At 41.8% G+C, this 18,586-nt stretch overlaps 1 protein-coding gene across 1 annotated transcript in view; it reads right to left on the bottom strand.

Moving 5' to 3' along the window:
• The window catches only part of LOC143183244 (fibroblast growth factor receptor homolog 1), a 63,537-nt gene extending 46,377 nt beyond the window's left edge, over positions 1-17,160 (bottom strand). The window contains exon 1 of the mRNA XM_076384753.1: positions 17,025-17,160. The gene's annotated coding sequence lies outside the window, so the exon portion shown is untranslated. The remainder of the gene's footprint in view (positions 1-17,024) is intronic.
• Positions 17,161-18,586: the final 1,426 nt, after the last annotated feature.

Genomic DNA, 18,586 nt, shown 5'->3' with positions numbered 1-18,586 from the left:
GAAGTAAAATATCTTGAGATTTCAGTCACACGAGTTCAATAGTCGTTCCTGAACAAATGTCTGAATCAGTGTATTTTTCGCCAAACTCTGAATATTAATAATTAAACAAATATTCGATGGTTCTACCTATGGTCTATATTTCTCCATCCCTCAACACTTCAATATAACTTCGTCTTCGGTCTAGTCGACAGACTCGACGAAGGGAGCAAAAGGAAGGGAACAGAAAGAGAGGGAAAGGAATTGGTCGAGGAGTCATCGAGGCATCTCTTATTTGCGGTACGCCGCAACTGCGGTCGGCATTATTATGCAATCAGACCATTAGGGACTCGTATTATCGGTGTCCCCGCGAATAGCTTCATAAGGCGTTCCTCGTGGCCACTGGCTATAAATATTGATGATCTATCGCTGGTGAGAATCGCCTCTTCGACGTTCACTCACGATCTCGTGTGTCGACCACGAAATCAGCTCTCGACCCGATTAATCGTCGAACAAACACGCAGACGAACTAGATGGCGGAGAGTGTCTGGCCAAAGTCGACTAGGAAGTCCAGTAATCGCGACTGATAGGCGTAAATCGTGCACGGTCGAGTAAACGCGGATATCGCGCTTGTTCCTGGCCATTGTTATCCGGAATCTGTTTGCTGAATCAAGTACAATCGTGGCTGTGTAGCGATGGGAACGATCCCCTTGCTGGTACCTATTTCTACTTGGCTACTTGCCATGCAACTACTGGTCATTCATGCATGCCAGTTTCCACTTTTAGATTGTTTAGAGAATTTGCATTGAAATTAAACAATTCTATTCTTATGATAATGGTATGATAATGTAGGCCATTTGTATAACACACTTTGAATTTAAAATAGTTTTTAAAATACTGTCGTAAATACTCTTTAGTATCATGGTTTATACCCTTGATGCTTTTGGATCTAAGCTGTGTTATTTTCAAAGAAATTTTCTAATATTTCATAAGTGATACAGCCAGGTTTATGTAAGAGTAAAATGGGACTGAGATAATGATACAGTTCAACAAATTTTTTTCAAAGAGACACAGCTTATATCCAAAAATCCTTTCTTTCTATCAAGATCTATACATTCCAAATCCTTCTGCTCATATATTTTAAAACTGATCCACTACGTTTCTAAAAAGATTTCTAATCGCCAAACAGAATCGATCCCATCGCTATCAGTGTCGTGCGCCACGGTTCCGCTCGCGGTCACGTCGCTGGTTACATCGTGTAACTGATTTCGCGTACACGTTGCGAACAGCTTTAAAAAATATAGTCGGTTGGCGAGTAACAAGAGGAAGTACTTAGCCCGTGAGCCGCGTGTTGATTTAATCGTCGATTTCATTTTTCCCTGTTCCCGATCTCCTATTCCCTCTTTCCACGTGCTTCGATTCTCCCGCAGAACGTTTCGCGGAAAGTGTGCATGTAACACATTACACACGAAGCTTCAATCAGCGTCCGACGACACGTCGACTGTGTAGTAAACGCAAAAGTTCGAAACAACAAACCTCTGGCGAGTTAATTTAATCGTCGATTTCATTTTTCCCTGTTCCTGATCTCTTATTCCCTCTGTCCACACGCTTTGATTCTTCCTGCGGAAAGTGTGCATGTACAACATTACACACGAAGCTTCGATTAGCGTCTGACGACACGTTGACTGTGCGGTAAACGCAAAAGTTCGAAACAATAAACGTCTGACGAGGTTTACGCCAGCCCTGAAAATACGCTCGGCGTTTCCTTCACGCTCGTCTTCGTGGACGAGTTGCCAAGCCTCGCGAGCGATAATTCTTGTCCAAACAAATCCCGCGAGCTTCCCGAGGGAACGTGTTTCGGAGTAGGTTCGTTTGTTTCGATGCCAAAGGGAGCTTCACGAAACGACCCTCGTAGGGTTGAGGAAGGGGAAGATTGCTGCCTTCGTGGCACGCGTCGAAAGGCACGCGTGAAGAGGCCCACCTGGCGACGAAAAGTAGCGACTCGCGCGAACAACACCATAACACGCTTCAACACCCTTCTTGGCGATGGTGTTTCGTTTGCTTGTTCCAAGTCGTTCTCTTTACTCGTAAAGAATACAAACAGGTTGCGGTAGATTGAGGAAAGGAAAGTGCATGGACTTCATCAGGGTTTTATGATGATTTGCTGCGCTGGTGGCTAGAGGATATTAAAATTATTAACTTTTATGACAAGAAATGAAAAAAATTCAAAATACCTTCTCTCCTTCGCGTAAACTATTCTATCTATGAAAATAGCATCATGCAATTTTCACGTATGTTCGAATTATAACTAAATATTTAAGCTTCGATATACATTTTCACAAAGTCACAAAAATTTTATTATCCCCGGATATTTAATTATTCTTGAACAGAATTCCACTGTGAAGATATTCCCATAGATAGTACTATCTCGTTACAAAGATTACAAGCATCCAACCGATAAGGCATTAATTTATTCTCCAGATATAGTTGTTTTCTGTTGAAAGATTACGTTTAATCAAAAGTTTCGTTGCATCCGAAACGATGTATCGCAATATCGCGAATGGTGTATCGTTCGTTCCCTCAGCATCTAAGAAGCTGCTCCGTGTTCCATTCCTTCAGGGCTCACGATCCGCTTTGTTTCGCATGCACGCTCCTCGTGCGCAGGCAGCGCGGCAATTAGCGAATTCAGATTTCAGCCGATAAATTAAACCGTGAGTTCGTGCCAACGTGGCTACGCTCGCGTGGTTGCGCGCGTGCACGTGCGCGTCCGGAAATCTCTGCGCCTACGATACTCTGAGAATCTTTAGAGAACCAGGTCGTGATACAGTGACGACTCGATATAGTGCATCATAGTCATCGATACATCAAATACGCTTTGTATTCTGTGTATATTATCTGCTTTATTCGTAGAAAATCGTGGTTAGTAGTAGAAAATTTCACTGGCTGTAAATGGATTGAGAATTTCTTCTATCGGTGTTCTTGAAAGTTCCTTGATCTACATATTGTAATTTTGTAGCTTTAGTATCTACTCCTGTACTGCGTTCCTCAGAAATACTACAACTTGGTATTAGTTGGCAATCTGCATAAAGCTACTTTATACTAAAGTATAAAACATAGATGTTAAAAATATAAAACAAAAGGAAATTATATAGCTGTTCTATATTTAAGGAATTTGATTATCGTTAAAATTCTAAGTTTATCACGACTTTCAATCTATAAACTAAAGTATCTACCATCTGATTCGATCTCGACTCTAAAACCCAGTTTCAATATTCCTTCTTAATAGTACCGTAAAGTCCCAAATGGAGATTCAATCAGCCAACCGTTCATTAATTCCGTCATCAAGTGCACAGTGATTTGCATTAGGGTAACTAGACCGCCACTTGGCAGGAGTTCGACCATCGACCAAGAGATCCAACAACGAGCGCAGATTCTCTTTCACGTAAAAAGTCGTACAAGCAGGCATTTGAGTCAACGACGGCCTTTGCGTCTGTACCAGAATCGAGCCCGAGATTTTAATAAAGGATAGGCAATCTTTCCAGGGGATCGAGAACGAATCCAGCTTATCTCGATCTGGAACGCAGCGCCTGAAGCTTACGAACGAAGAAACAGGGAAAGGTTAAATTAGATCGGGCCCGAATTAACGATTCGACACGGGAATTAAATGGGCGCGCGGCTCGTTTCGAAATTCGATGCAATATCGACCTGCGAGTGGACGTCATGGGTGTCTGTCCGCTGCCAAGAACGAAAAATAAATTCGAAAACGTGCCTCGGTCGAGTTCACCGATCTCGATAGCGACACACTCCGCTGCTGCTACTTTCTTCACCCTGGTTTTGTGTCTTTTATTCTTACTTCCTGAGAATGAATTAAATATCAGACTTGCCGATAAGCGCATACCCACGTGATGCTTTCACTCTATAAATATTGGTTCGACGTTATCAATGTTACGAATACTGAGATTAATAAATAGTACTTGCGTTCAAGCTGGTGAACGTTCATTTAAGATTTGAGGGGTTATACGTGGAAATAAGGAACTCGTATTAAGGCACGAAATGACTTTATTTCATGCGATGCTGTACAGACGTACGACGGTCTACGTCCGCTCGCAAGGATACTTCGTAACGTTCTACCCAGTCCCCAAAAATCGGGACCTCGGGTTTTCCCGTAGAGGAGTGTGACTGGTGTTGGACGAAAAACAGATGGCCCTACGCGTTTACGATATGGCCTGCTCGAGGGCCCGCACGTTCCTCGGCGTTGCCAACTCGCCCGAAAGTTTATCTTCTAAACACCATGAATACGTCACCACAGATTTCTAATTTGCGTGTCTTTCTTGCTTTCGGTGTTACCTAATTTCGTGTCACTTAACATCGATGTATTGAGTTGTCTGTGTTGTAAACATGTCAGCTGTCTACCTTGGGAATGAAGCCACGAGAGCGCTAAAGATCCCTTCAGTGTTCGAACTGAGCAGTCATTCCTATGCTAGTGGAATGGACTATTGTCCAATATGTACTCAAGCCAGTAAAATGCTCGAGTCTCTGTGCATATCGCAACTGAATTTATTCCTCGAACGCTCGATTTGTTCCTATGAGTAAGAAGTCGGAAACAATATTATAGATATTCTGTGTCGGATAGGTGGACATTCGAATGCTAATTCAGTGTCCAACGTTCTAATCCCATGGGCAACATTTGCCAAGAATCTACATTTTGTGAATAATATAGTCATATTTCATCGATAAATGTTCTCGATTTTCCTTCACGATTTTTCCTTCTTGTGATTGGACTTCGGCTTCTAAGTAACTGTATTTGGCTTTGACGAGGTTTATCTTGAATCTTAGATAGGAAGTTTCTTGAAAATTCTATTTGTCATTGTCGAAGCTCACAATTGATAGAATTCGTGCTTTATTTTCAGATTTAACTCGAAAAAATTAATCTCTTAATATTCTTTGAAATTCTTATTAACGCTAGAACTACTAAATCAGTCAAAATGACAGGTATGATTATTCCTCATACACGTTTTATCTTTTATGAACATTATTCTTTTCTCAGTTCATGCTAAAGAATACAAAAGGAATACACAAATAAACGCTAATTCTGCAAATAACGTAAGTTTGAGACATTTGTAGCTGTAGCACATCCTCATAAAAATAGACATAGATTAATCACAATAGTTCTAGTATTAATTTAAATCCAAATCGTGTAGATAGATTAATCTCATTCATAGCCACGCAAACACTATGCATCGTTATCTATACTAAATATGATAATAGAGCAGTAAAAAGTATTCATAAATGTAATTCTGCCACTGCACCCTCATATATGCTTGAAAATTAAGCAACCTAAAGTAATTTCCAAAGGTTCTCCAAATCTTGAAGCTTTCCAAAATAGTCTCCACAAATCTGTCCACCATTCAAATAACTTACTAAAATGAATACCAGGTCCCCAAAAAATTCATCAACCCCCAGTCCTCTGTCACGCAATAATATTCTCAGAACGGCCTCGCCTACAGTTTCGACGATGCAATTTGGTATGCAACGTGTCACACGGCGCAAAGTTCTCGCAATCTTCATGCTCCTCACGAGGATTTTCGAGAATTTGTAGCGAAGGAAAGAGACATAGTAACGTCCTCAGAAATTTATTGAATCCCACAGCTGTCCGCGGCGGGGCTCGCAACAATCTCAGCCGCCACCGGCGCAGTTGCATCGGTACAATTCTCGTGCGCGGCGTAGAGCACGCACAAGGCTCGACATCACCGAAGACAGATGACTTCTGATTTAGCCGCCGCGTCCACGGGACGTTTTAATTCCCTGACAAACGGCTGTCCATTTTCCTCTCGGCTGCTGTCGGCGATTAATAGACGCATTGCGTGAAAACGTCCAGCTAGATAGATACGCCACACGGCTTTCCTTTTGTCCGATGATTAATGACGTCGATCGACGGTGACAATGACTCCTGGAACCCTCGCGAGATATTGTAAGTACAGCCTGGCGATTTGCTACGTCAGGTGGTTATACTTGCGTGAAATTGATGGTGACGTTACTAAGACAGTGATATTGCTGTGATATGGCCATAGGATGATGTGTTCTTTCATTTATTGATAATTACTTTCTGTGGAATCCGCGGATTTATGAAAAGAGAAGGCAATCCGATGATGTGTGCGCAGAATGGGTTGTGCAAAGCGTTATATAAGTAACTGCGAATTTTTGTGCATTTATGGACAATTTTTGTGTGCAGAAAAGTGTGAATAAGTTTAAAAAGAACATGCATATGATACACAAAACTATACACAATACAAAAACTAAAATACATAAGACGAATTTCTAGTTAGTTTCCATTATTCCAATTTATGAAAATCTGAAAGTATAAAAGTTTGAAAATTCAGAAATTTAAAAATTTGGCAATTTGAAAGCAGAAGTTCTTCCACAGCGGGAACTAAAGATACACCAGATAGACTATTCGATTCAACATTCGATTACGACCAGTCTCAAGTCTCGAACACATATAGATCCACAAAAACTACACTACCTCAAGAGCATAAATACCGCAAATCTTTACCCCATCCTTTTTACTACTCTGCACCAAACTCAGTCACCACCTGTACCTCATATACACACGTTACGAACTCCCTACCTAAACAAAACAAGAACGAAAATGAAAAACAAAACGAAAACCTACTGTACAAGCTAGAGTACACCCTCCCAGCGATAAAACGAAACGTGTAAAGGATTGCCCTGATATACACCTCGAAAAAATACATGTATATCCTACAGCGCAGGATATACGCCTCTGCCGTATCGCGGGTCACAAAAATCTGACTCGGAGCGCGTTCAAACGGCCGCTCTGTACTCTGTGCGCCCTCAGAGATTTATGTTCCTCGGTTGCAATAAGGATCTAGCGCGCTGCCTCCGCCACCTTGTGCGCCAAGCGCGTCCGAGCGATCCCAGAACGAATCGCGTTTCTGGGTAAACGATGAGGACGATCGTTGCATTCTTTTAGAAATTGCGGGCCTAATGAAAACGCGCGATGGCGTTGCTGGGAAGGTGTGGGCAGCGTTTTTCTTCCGGGAACTCGTCCAGAGGCTCCCGACGGTTGCTGCTTTCGTAAATACATACATAAATACGCGAGCGTGCCGGTGCACGCGTGTCTGACGGTTATTAATAAATTTCACGGCACGGCCGTTTATTTTCGACACCACAAATCTCGTGACGACGCGGTTAATTAAAAAGCCCTCGACCGCAGACTGGTCGCGTTAAAAAGGTGGCCTTAATTGATACCTAACGAGGTGCTACCAAGACGAATGGACTCCCGACGCCGATCGACGTTGAATGCTTGGGATACGCTTTTTATGGCATTTATCGCGCGCGAAGGTATAGCAATACTTTGTATCGCTCGACGGTGTCTTTGATGTGGTCGAATGGCAGCCTTCGAATGATTTTTTTAGCGCTGCTCCTACTGCCTGAGGGGATTATTTATTTGTGCGGCGTATTTTTTAAGTGTATTTTGAATTGACGCGGAGTAGGTATATTTGGGGGAATATAAATAAACGTTGTTGCTTTGAATTATGCGTTTTTCAGAAAAATCTTGTCTGCTCTGATCGCTTCGACAGAATAATGGTGAAATTTCTTTGTTATAAATGTGTTTGTTTGTCTAGATTTATGTTGTCTTTCAATATCGATTTTTTATGAATTCTGTAGGTCATATTATTTAAAATATATTTTTTCAAGTATTCAATACTAATCGAAGTCTTATTCTTCAAAGAAAAGTAGAAATAAAGTACCTACAGAAGAACCGATTTCAATCTCTATACACTTCCTAAATTTCTGTCTTTGTTCAACGTACAATAGTTTCTCTAATAACCCAGATACAACAGCAATTTAACCCCTTGGGTCAGTATGACGAGCCTGACTCGTCCTACTTTTATTGTACTGCAAACGAAATGAAAATCCAAGGGGTTAATATCGTATGTAACTTGTCCCAATTACTAGCACAAACTCTAGCGTAAGAAGTCTGTTACACCACTCAAGTTCATTATAATCCCGCGACAGAACCGGATCCGTTGTCTTCCGGAAGCCACTCCGCCAGCCTAATAACACACCGATTAAATTACCCGCGCGCGCGTACTCTCTCAATGCCCGATGTTCCTTCCGTGTAGTCGAGAATCAATTAGACATCATCGACTGGTTGTCTTTATCGCGAAATAATCGACGAAGGTATCAGCGCGATACATCTACCGAAGATCGTAGTCTGGAAGTCTATTAACTGTAGTCACGATGATCGAGCTCGCGATTACTGTAAAGCAATAATACCAGCCGAGTCATCGATAAGTTAAGTCCACCGATAATGCATTGGGAATTGATCGAGGGTAATCGGCATCTTGGTTATCGTTGTCGATCGCGAGCTTTTTCAGCTTCCATCTTCGAGAGGAAATTCGCGCTACTGGGCACGAAAAAAGATAGGGAAAGGACATCGGTCAGAACGTTCAGAGTGATGATAATCGATGAAAGTTGGTTGAAGAAGACGTCCAGCTGGATCGATATTAACTGCTCGATCTCTCATTGCTCGTGGAACGCCGCGTGAGCGCGCATTCGTTTCTTTGCACTCTGGTGACTAGCAACCGATGATAATGCAAATAATGATGGATAACGTGTAAGATGACGAAACGAGGATCTGGAGGAAGTGTACGATCGGTTAATAATAGAAAATAAAACCAGACTAGGTGGTGCTTGTAAGGGTTAATGGAAAGCGACCAGCGGGGATGCGCGAAAAGTGGACTAGGTACTGGAACGAATCTCGTTCAATTATTATAATTCAATTATCGTCTATTGCGTACATAGGCGACTCTTTATTTTGCGCATATCGTGTAGATTTATTTTGTCGAGGAAAATCGTGTTTGGGTTTGATAAACGCCACCTTGGGTGATTATTGTGAATCGAATATTCATTGAGAGAATTTTAATTAATGGTTGCTGCATTTGCTTTAAATTACATACGGATGTAAAAAAATTCTATTCCAACATGCTTCTTATTTTCACATAAATAATCCTTTGAAGGCTGTCTGAATATCGAAAAATATAATTTCTAAAAAATGCAATGTATAGATTATCTGAAATTAATCTACGTATCAAAAAATAGTACAGAGATCAATTAGGCGCGGTTCCTCTTTTTGCCTTATTTTTGTTTCATTTTTTTTCTCAACATCGTATTAAAAAGACCTTAAACATAGAGCTTGTGCTATTCCTTGAAAATCAAGAATTTCCAGTGTCTCAATTCCATCGTCTATCATCATGATATTATAGAGTTCATTTTTTTTCTCAACATCCTATTAAAAAGCCCTTAAACATGGAGCTTGTGCTATTCCTTGAAAATCAAGAATTCCCAGTGCCTCAATTCCATCGTCTATCATCATGATATTACAGAGTGCGTTAGATTTCCAATAGTAGTTTTACGATGATGATATCTGGATAAGTAGAACGTATCACCACACTGGAAGCTTCTTGATCAACAACCGTGTGCATCAATCGCAAGAAAAACTTCTCTCTCAAGCGTTCTCTTAATTGATCACGTTCGTTCACCCTTTTCTCTCTGTCGTCGCCTCCTATTCCACCGATTCATTCTCTTTCTGGCCGCGGTTGCATCGTACCGCGATAAATTACGCTCTCTCTTCGTCTCCCTCTCGCTTTTCCCCTTTGATGACAATTACCGCGGGTTTAAGCAGCATTAGTGTCACAGCGACGATTTGCATTCGTTCTTGTCGAGTTTTCTGTCCAGACAAAACGCATGTGCGAAGAGAGCGTACCAGAACACCACCGCTGGTTTCCGAGGATAGATGATTTAGGAAACGGTCAGCCACAGGCCGTCGGCAATTAATTAAATTCTAATTAAATCTCTGTCCCAGTTACACTATGGCTGGCGTACGCCACGGGGGAAAAAGCAGTTTTCCGCGACTCTCTCTTCTATGGATTTCCGCGTGGAACACCCTACAGCGTTCCATCGCGACGTTCTTTTTCCTTGGATTTCTCTTTTGCGGGGCTTTCGCGGAAATCTTTTCCTGTTTGGTGAAAATCGTTCCTGGGGGACTTGGTTCCAACGATTTATAAGATTTAGATTCGAAAGAGGAAGGTTTTGCACGAACTTTTTAAACATAGATATACAAAGCATTGAGAGCAAAAACACACTAACCCATTACTCGGAAAAATCGGAAAAATAGGTGGTCTAAGATACAAGGTTTCTTTATAATAAATTAATGCTCAGATATAAGGTTTCTCTATAATAAATTAATGCTCAGTTTCGAAAAAAATGTGACTTAATCCACTTTTCTCCTCAGTTCCTCATATAGGATATGGAAATGCATAGAAGAGGGTTAATTAAGTGAGTAATCGAAAGATTTTTATAAAGCTACAACAAATTCTAGAATATTTATACAACTAACCTGTAGATGATCAGTTGATCACTGGATCAGTTACTGAGATTTTAGAGTACTCTTCTCAGAAGGAAGAATTTTTCTCCCATAGAACATAGAATCCTTTTTTTACTATAGAACCTTGACAAAGCTTCTTCCCATATTACAGAACCTAGGTCTATTGTTCAAGAAACCACTCGAAAAGAATTCACACCTCCCAAAAATCGTCCTCCACGTGTCCCAGAATCACGAACTCGTGTTTCCATTGTTCCAAAGCGGCTTCTTCCCACGGAAGGCCACCTTGTCGTAGAGGAATGGACACGGTGGACCTAAGCATCCTCTAGTGCAGCCTGGGCAACGAAAAGTGGTCCTTAACTGCACTCGACTTTCGAGACGAAGGCCAGAAGGAAGGAGTGATCGCGGCGGGGTGAAGGGTGGCGCGCGGGGTCAAAGGAGGGATAGAAACGTTCATTATTCTATTCCGACGAAGTGAGGCCGGCAATCTGGTCTTATAAAATAAACCACTCTAGCGCCCGTGGTCGGCGCGATCTGTCAAATAAATCGTAGCTCGTTTCTTACGAGGCTTACTTACCGCCCCTCTTCTCCCTTTCCCTTTCACGGCCACGATATCTCGTCGCTCTGTCCCTTGACTGTCCTCCTCGACTAGGCTCCCGTTCATGAAATGGATGCCCCCAGAAGGCGGACAGAGAGATTCGTCTTCGAACCAGAAGAGGATTAAGAAGACGAAGAAGCTCGAAGGAAGGCACACAATCACAGTCGATTCTAGTACATTGGTTCTGTGTTTGTTGGCCATGGTTCGGGACCAGATCTGGCCAACTATCTTGGAATGGGTAAATGGATAGAATAATAAAAAATGAGTACCAATGTGATATCGATATATGATATAATGAATAAAGGGTCTCGTTCAGGGAGATCACGCTTATTTACTTTAAATTCGTCTCGCTGAAGGCACTTAGCGAAGTCACTTTCAAGAAGTGGTAGGGATAACGACAGCTAACTATCGTAGAGAAATTTCGGTCAACTATCCTGGAGCCATTGTACTAGCCATGCTGAAGGAAAAACAGCAATATTGTGAGAGTTTTTGTACTCTACTGTAATTTTGTACTGGATAGACAGAGATACACAATGCTGCGTACTCTTTCTATCAAGTGCAAAATCAGACTCCTGCAGTGTTGCTGTTTTTCGTTCAGCATGACTAGGATTAAAGTTGACTGTGACACAATGCGTTCCACTGTGCATCGCGCGTTGATCATCATTCCCGCGAGTTTAGAGGAACATACGATTCCAGAGACACTACGACGCTCCAGAACAGAGATTCGATAGTTCTATCATTCTGGTTTTCGTTATTTTCTTTGCAGCTTTTTCTCGCTAAGGATCTAGGAGTCGAGTGTGTTTTTGCTGTTACGTCTTCTTAGCTTCACACGGTTGCTTCCACTTGGAATGAACGGAGGGAAATGATTTCAAAGAGTTTGAGATGAAGAGATACGCGTCTGTACAGTAGAGTATTCTTGAGATTATTTTCTTTGGTATTCAAAGTGTGAGTTTCAAGAGTCCTCTGTTGCCTTCTAAATGAATGTAGGCAAAAAATAGCTGGCTCTAAAAATTCAGAATTTAAATTGAAACTTGGAAATGGAAGATTCCTGATCTTAAGTACTTTTGTTTTAAAAGTAATATTAAAGAGGAACAGTACCTATAAAATAATTTCACGCAACACAAATTTCTTTCCTCGTGCCAAATTCGTATTCCAAAATTCGGGAATAACCCATAACACGATTCAGTCGAACTATGCAAACATCCAATCCGCCCAGCTGCTCCCATCAAAATATTAAATTTCAACGATGACGCGCACCGAGGTCAAAGTTCCCCGTCGAGCATCGCGTATCCTCGCAGAATGTTCAATTTTAATGTTTCATTCAGTGACCTATCGTCAAAAACAAAATCCCATTTCCGGCGTCCGGGGAATAAAACAGTAAATTCAAGAACGATTCGCTGTCGTCATTAAGAGGATGGTTTTTATCGAGGAAAAAGTGCGGCTAGAAATTACATGCTAGGATAATCTCATCTCCGCAAACAAAAGAGCAAGAAAAAGAGTCCACTTCATTATACTCATGATTTATGTTTTCGTGCTGGTTACCCTCCTTATTTACAGGGAAGACGGGCTGCGCGTCTTTAATCTGCGAAGCAGGGCACGTCTCTGCGGCATACCATTACCGGAAGTAACGAAGCCCACGATCCACGCGATCGCTGCCGCGGCCACTGAGAAACGTACGCGCAATCCATCCCGCGTGTATATTATCATTTGCGCGGCCCGTTCCCGCTCCCGCTCGTGTAAACACCGGAAGCTGCGCATTCACGCCATCGCGATTCCCGTTTAGCAGTCGCGAAACCCTCTGTGACATCTCAAGGACACTTCTATGAAGGATACTAGGCTGCTTGGGATGAGGGAACACAAGAGAACTGCTGGAAAATGTTTTTCACGTTGCTTTTTACATGGGCAAATTTGGTAAATTTGTTTGCAGGGGAAAAAAGATTTCGCCTCGCGCCCACTTTTTATTTAAGTATTTAGCGCAAGACGTCGAGGCTTCCGATTTCGATTTTTTAATGTTTAAGAGAACTGGAATATCGTAGTGACTTCCGGTTGCAATTTCGAGGCGGTTTATGGCTCTCAAGGCTCTCATCGACCTTTAACATTGTGATGTGTATGATGCATAATGCGCGAGAATGAGAGCGGTGCATGGTAATTACGCCCCATTTGGCGTAATAAAATTTTATTCCAGGACTCGTGCGGATGATGTTTCGATACAAGCACGATGGTGTGAAGTAATTGGTAGATGAGAGGTTCAGGTGTTTCAGAGTAATCATGGATTTTTAAATCAAAATTGTATAAAGGGTTTGTAAGCTTCTCTTCCCGTAATTGTGTAATTATTTAAATAAGAATCGGTCAGATACAACTTTGTTTGCTCTTTCATGGTTCCTAGATCCTAGATCTTAGTTCTTACTAAATTATAAATATTTTCAAAAAATCCAGCAAGCCTTAGAATTACCCTCTACATACTTGCATTTTCGTTGATAGTAGCTTGGTCTAAAAAGGAGCATACTAAATTTATTATCTATTAAAAACTGAGAAGACATGTAACAGCTACTCTCACATTTTAATTCACTCAGCCAGACGATTTCGTCAGACCTGAAAATTTTAAAACTGTCAACCAGATCCGCCAACTACGTTCCTTCCCTATGGGATTGCTCCAATTTCGAGAAGCCAGAGATCCAGTTGAAATTTACTGGCGCACTGTTTTCGACACAGCCCGGTATTTCCACTGGTGAAAAATAAATCGAATTCGATGCGTATGAAGGGATTAGAATAAACAAATTTCTGCTTCTCCACGCGCACGTTCGACCCTCTCGATCTAGAATCTGGATTAAAAGAGCTTAGCAAGTCGCGTCGTCGAGACGCAAGGGAAGAGATTAAATAAAGCCGGAATAAATTATCCTTCCCTCGCCTTCCCCATCTTTCCTCCCGCCCTCTTTTTCTCTAACCGTTTCCCCTCTTTCTCTTGTCGAACGTTCAGACCAACAAGCCGACTAAACGACGAGAATTGAGGTAATTTCGCTGTACTTTCTATGCAAATGACCCGGCTACCGAAATCTTCTTCGCGTCGCTCTTACAGACGAGATTTTATCGCACGTTCCAATCTTTACGACTTGGAAATTAATTACATAAATTAATTGTCGTTTCGCTAACGCTTCGGTTTATCTGAAACTACTGAGAAGCGAAGAATATTGGATTATATTTTTTTTCAAGGGGTCCCAAGTGGAATTTCTTCCGAGGATCTTTGTAATATATAGATATCGTTATATAGATTAGTAAAATTTTAATTAAGCACTTTTTAAAAACTTCTTCTGCTTGATCTGGAGGAATTCTGCATAAACTTCTTTAGAGTAACTGCTATAATGATGGGACTTTTTGCAATTTAAGAAGAATGTTACTAGGTACTTTACTGTTCTTTTTATTAAGTTGATAGTTGGTGATTACTAGATAGATAGCAGAAGAATTTAAGACTGATTCAATATTCTACATCTCGGCAACATCAGCAGAGGGTGGCTAACACCTAAATATCGTCTGGGCCTCCCTCTTCAATTCTTTAATTGATCAGCTGACCAATTGAAGTTGTGGCAGACATCCGTGACAGGATCAAATGACAACTTAAACTGACGTTGAGCTGATAGTATCAATGCCTTCAAAATTGTGACAGTAATAGCTTCAATGTTAGTCCTAGACTAACTTTGGTCCCTGTACTTTTTTGTATTCCACTTTACTGATAAGTCTAAAAACTGTGCAAACCTTGACATATTTGTCAATGCTCTGATATTTCTAAATTATTAATGCCCCTTTGTCGTTACGATATTCATTTAAAATTTCGAAATAAATATCTAACTATTTACGTGTATCTAAACAATGTGATGAGTTAGAGAAACAATGCATAGCTGATCGAGATCCGCGACAATGTTAAACTAATTCAACGTCAATGAGTGAACGGTTCATTGTTCCAATTAAACTGCCAGATCTCGTCGTTGATTATAGAGTATCACGGTTGACATGCTGCCTTGCGAATTCTATATCTAGAGTAAGATCAATGACGAATAATACTTACACAGTCATTGTTATCATTGTTCGCAAATCTCTGTACGCGATAAAGTATGTATTGTCGAAAAATTAATAACATATTTAAAAAAAGTCACATGACGACATATTAATAAAATCGATTTAAATGGATGTGTTTCATAATATCGTCATGTATCTCATTATCGCTTTCAATTCTTCGTAACTTCTGTTTTACGAGTCGAAGTCCAATTTTCAATTGCTTTTTAATACGTTTTAATTATTGGTAATACTAATTTATTAAATACATTAATATATCAGTAATTCCTTGATATCTCGTTACTTTGTTGCGCGCTTTTTTTTGTGGAGGCGAGAACGTAATATAGACGGCATCAATCAAGATATAATTTAGAAAAATATATATAATTGCAGACTATTGTCTGTGAGAGAACACTGTGGAATTTGTTCGGAAAATCTTTTTGTTTTCTTCCATGTCTTATTATTTTGTACGATTTGTAGTATCACAAATAATAATAAATATCGTTCCCTATAAAGTTAGAAACTATCCAAACAATTTCGATTTTTCTTCGGCTTAATAAAATGTCTTAGATTCTAGAATCTATAGCTCGACTAGAAAGAACATCTTTAATTATGTATATGAATTTACCCATAGCGGATAATAATACATACTTAAATATGACGTAATATTAGGTCGTTAGCAATGAAGGTGTCAATTACCTTAAGAAGTGCACAAAAAAAATGAAAAAATTGAATATTTACGCAATGTAAAAAATTCTGTTGTCTCAAAAATCCTGATATGAATTATTCAGCGTCAAAAATGCCCGTGGGCTGTACATGATTAAAATCAGGAGCAACAAAGTAATTCCTGATTGGTTCTCTCATATACCTACTATGTATGTTATAATTTGTCATTTGTAGCAGACCGAGGTTGACATTTAATGGTGTTCGTACACATTTTAATTAACTGACTGACAACGTTAATATTCGAGATTAAATCACGTTTGACCAGCCTATATTTCGCTCTCGAAGTGACGCACGAATTTTCGTCCCATATTTGCGCCACATTACGAGGAAGAAATTGCGCGTCCGAACCACCGGAAGCGCGCAGCTCTGGACCGGAAACGCGTTTTTCGTGCATCGATGACTCTTTTAATTGAATATTTCAACTTCATAAACGAAAGACCACGTCCTTGACATTGGAATTTAATTTCCTCGTGACAACTTGCTGTTATTGAGTTCAATTTGATCATATTAACATAGTACACAAACATTCTTTTTCAGCCTGTTAACCAGGGCCGACAAGTCAACTCGTTACGCACAATGTCTTCTACCTCAGACAAAACAATTTTATTCGTTAAAATATTAGTGTGAAATACGAATATATTGGCTTAGTGTGTATGGAATGTTTAGTGTGGACAAAATGAACTCAAACCGTATTTGAACTATTTTTAAATCTATCGACGACTAAAATTGTTTAAAAAATATGAAAAAAAAAACAGGAAAAGTGTAATACACATTTCAAGCATTCCTCAAGTTATCGAAGTATGATATTATGAAAACTAAACCCTCTCTACCTCATTTATACAAAATCTAGAACTGATCTATTTCCAAGAAGAAAAGAGACTAAAATGTCAAACTTCAATAACACAAGCGTTGCGTTTTCCATAACAATTCCTTCTAACACAAACATCCTCCAAAAGTTCCTACTTTCAATACCGCCTCAAAGTCAACGTAATAAAACTTCACATGAAACTCTTCAAACTAAATCGCAAATACGATTTCGTCAGAAGCATCGCCCAAAAGTAACACTCTCCTCTGCACAGAACGTGCATTTGATTGCGCGCGGCAAATCGCGCAACACGCGCCGGTTCGCAAACAAACATTTCCTCCCAGCGATCAGGGAGCTTCGCAAATTCTGCCAGAGGGACGTTTCCGCGAATCGGCGTCGATCCGCGTCGCTATTCGCGGCGTAGCAAAGCAACGAGACACAGAGCACAGCGGTCTACTCACCAGTCGCGATCTCTTTTCCGAGAAAAGCTCTTGGACGTCTTGAAAAGCCCCCTTTGGTCCCTGTCGAGTTTCTGGCGGTTCTGGCTTTTCTCAATCCCTCTCCCTGCGCGTGGCCACAGTCGCTCCTCGGCTCCAGCGAGTTGCAGCTCGATACCGCCCTCGAGGGAAAAAAGAACTCCGTATCCGTGCGTCGTCGATCCAGGATCGCGTGGCCGCTGTCAGGAAATTCACTCTCTCTCGGAGGAAGCTGATTCACCGCGCTCGCATTCCTCCTGTTATTTCAGGCGAGCTGAGCGCCGTTATAAATCCTCTTCTTTTCTCACTCGTCCCATCCTCCTCCCAACAATGCTGTTATTACAAAATCCCTCTGTGGAACTGGTGCGCACTGACAGTCCCCTGTCGCACAATTCCCGCGGCTGATCAAGCGTACACGTGTCCCTTGGTAACGAACACAACCGACGCACCTGTTTCAACCCCCAGAGTCAATGGTCCCCGTCACTGACATCCGACCAGCTCACTGATCATAGGTTTATCACTGTCATCGAGAACTGAGAAACCTCGACGAGGCTCCCCCACGATGGGCGACCCGAACCACCCCCTTTCGTAACGCTCAAACTTCGCGGTGGCTCGCGGGGCAAGGCACCCTTGAAGCAAGGTTGCTACCGCACGACAGACTGACTGACTGACTCTGTGACTGCCGTCGCGACACCGACACAACTACGCGGCTTCGAGGCGAGAGGATGCGCTCGAGGAAAGCTCGGGGCGAAGTGCCAGAAGAGTCGTCGCTCGAAATAACCGCTCGTCCACGGCCTCCCTCCGCCAACCCCCGTGGCCGTTCTCCCCCCACCATATCGCGCTGCACCGGCAAAACTTGACCCCACTCCACCCTGTTCGTCTTGCCGCGTCGCTCCTACTCTGTCCCGTGCGTCTAGGAGAGCCGCGTCCCTTCCTCGCGCCGCGGTGCCTACGTGCTCTTGTATGCGCGCACGTGCGTGCACCGTCCCGCGAACTTTTCGCGCCACTCGGTTCCGCGGCGCGGAATTTATCGCGTCGGTAATGGGAAATGGAAATGCCGCGCTGGGAAAGTCGCTCGGGCGTGGGTTATAGAAGCGATGAACGCGATGTCCGGGTTCAGACGTCGTCGATCGCGTCGATGGCTGGTCGTGACGCAGGTAATTGGATATGGAAATATCGTAATGGGGATGCTCGAGCGGTGGCTCGTTAACGAGTTTATCGGGACGGGGTGCATGGTGGGTTTAAGGTGATCGAGTGGGTGGGGCTTGGGAATGATAAGGTAATGAGCGTGGATTCGGGGGTATTATGTCAGTGGGTGATATTTGGAATGGTGGGGTGGAAGGATGGAATTGGATCTAGATAGCACATGAAGTTTTGAAGGTATCTATTTTATGTCCATTTTATGCTTGGACGTTTTATGTCATTATTTGGATGTCTTAAAAACACTCAAGAGCGTAAGTTTTTGAGACGTCTTATGGACGTAGATTTTGTAAGGCTTTTAGACGTACGACTTAAACGTAAGTTAACAAACGAAAGAAAAGCTTATC

This window comes from Calliopsis andreniformis, chromosome 9 (assembly GCF_051401765.1).
Source record: "Calliopsis andreniformis isolate RMS-2024a chromosome 9, iyCalAndr_principal, whole genome shotgun sequence".
In the NCBI taxonomy this organism is placed as follows: Eukaryota; Metazoa; Arthropoda; class Insecta; order Hymenoptera; family Andrenidae; genus Calliopsis; species Calliopsis andreniformis.
This window is presented reverse-complemented; position numbering and strand designations above follow the sequence as displayed.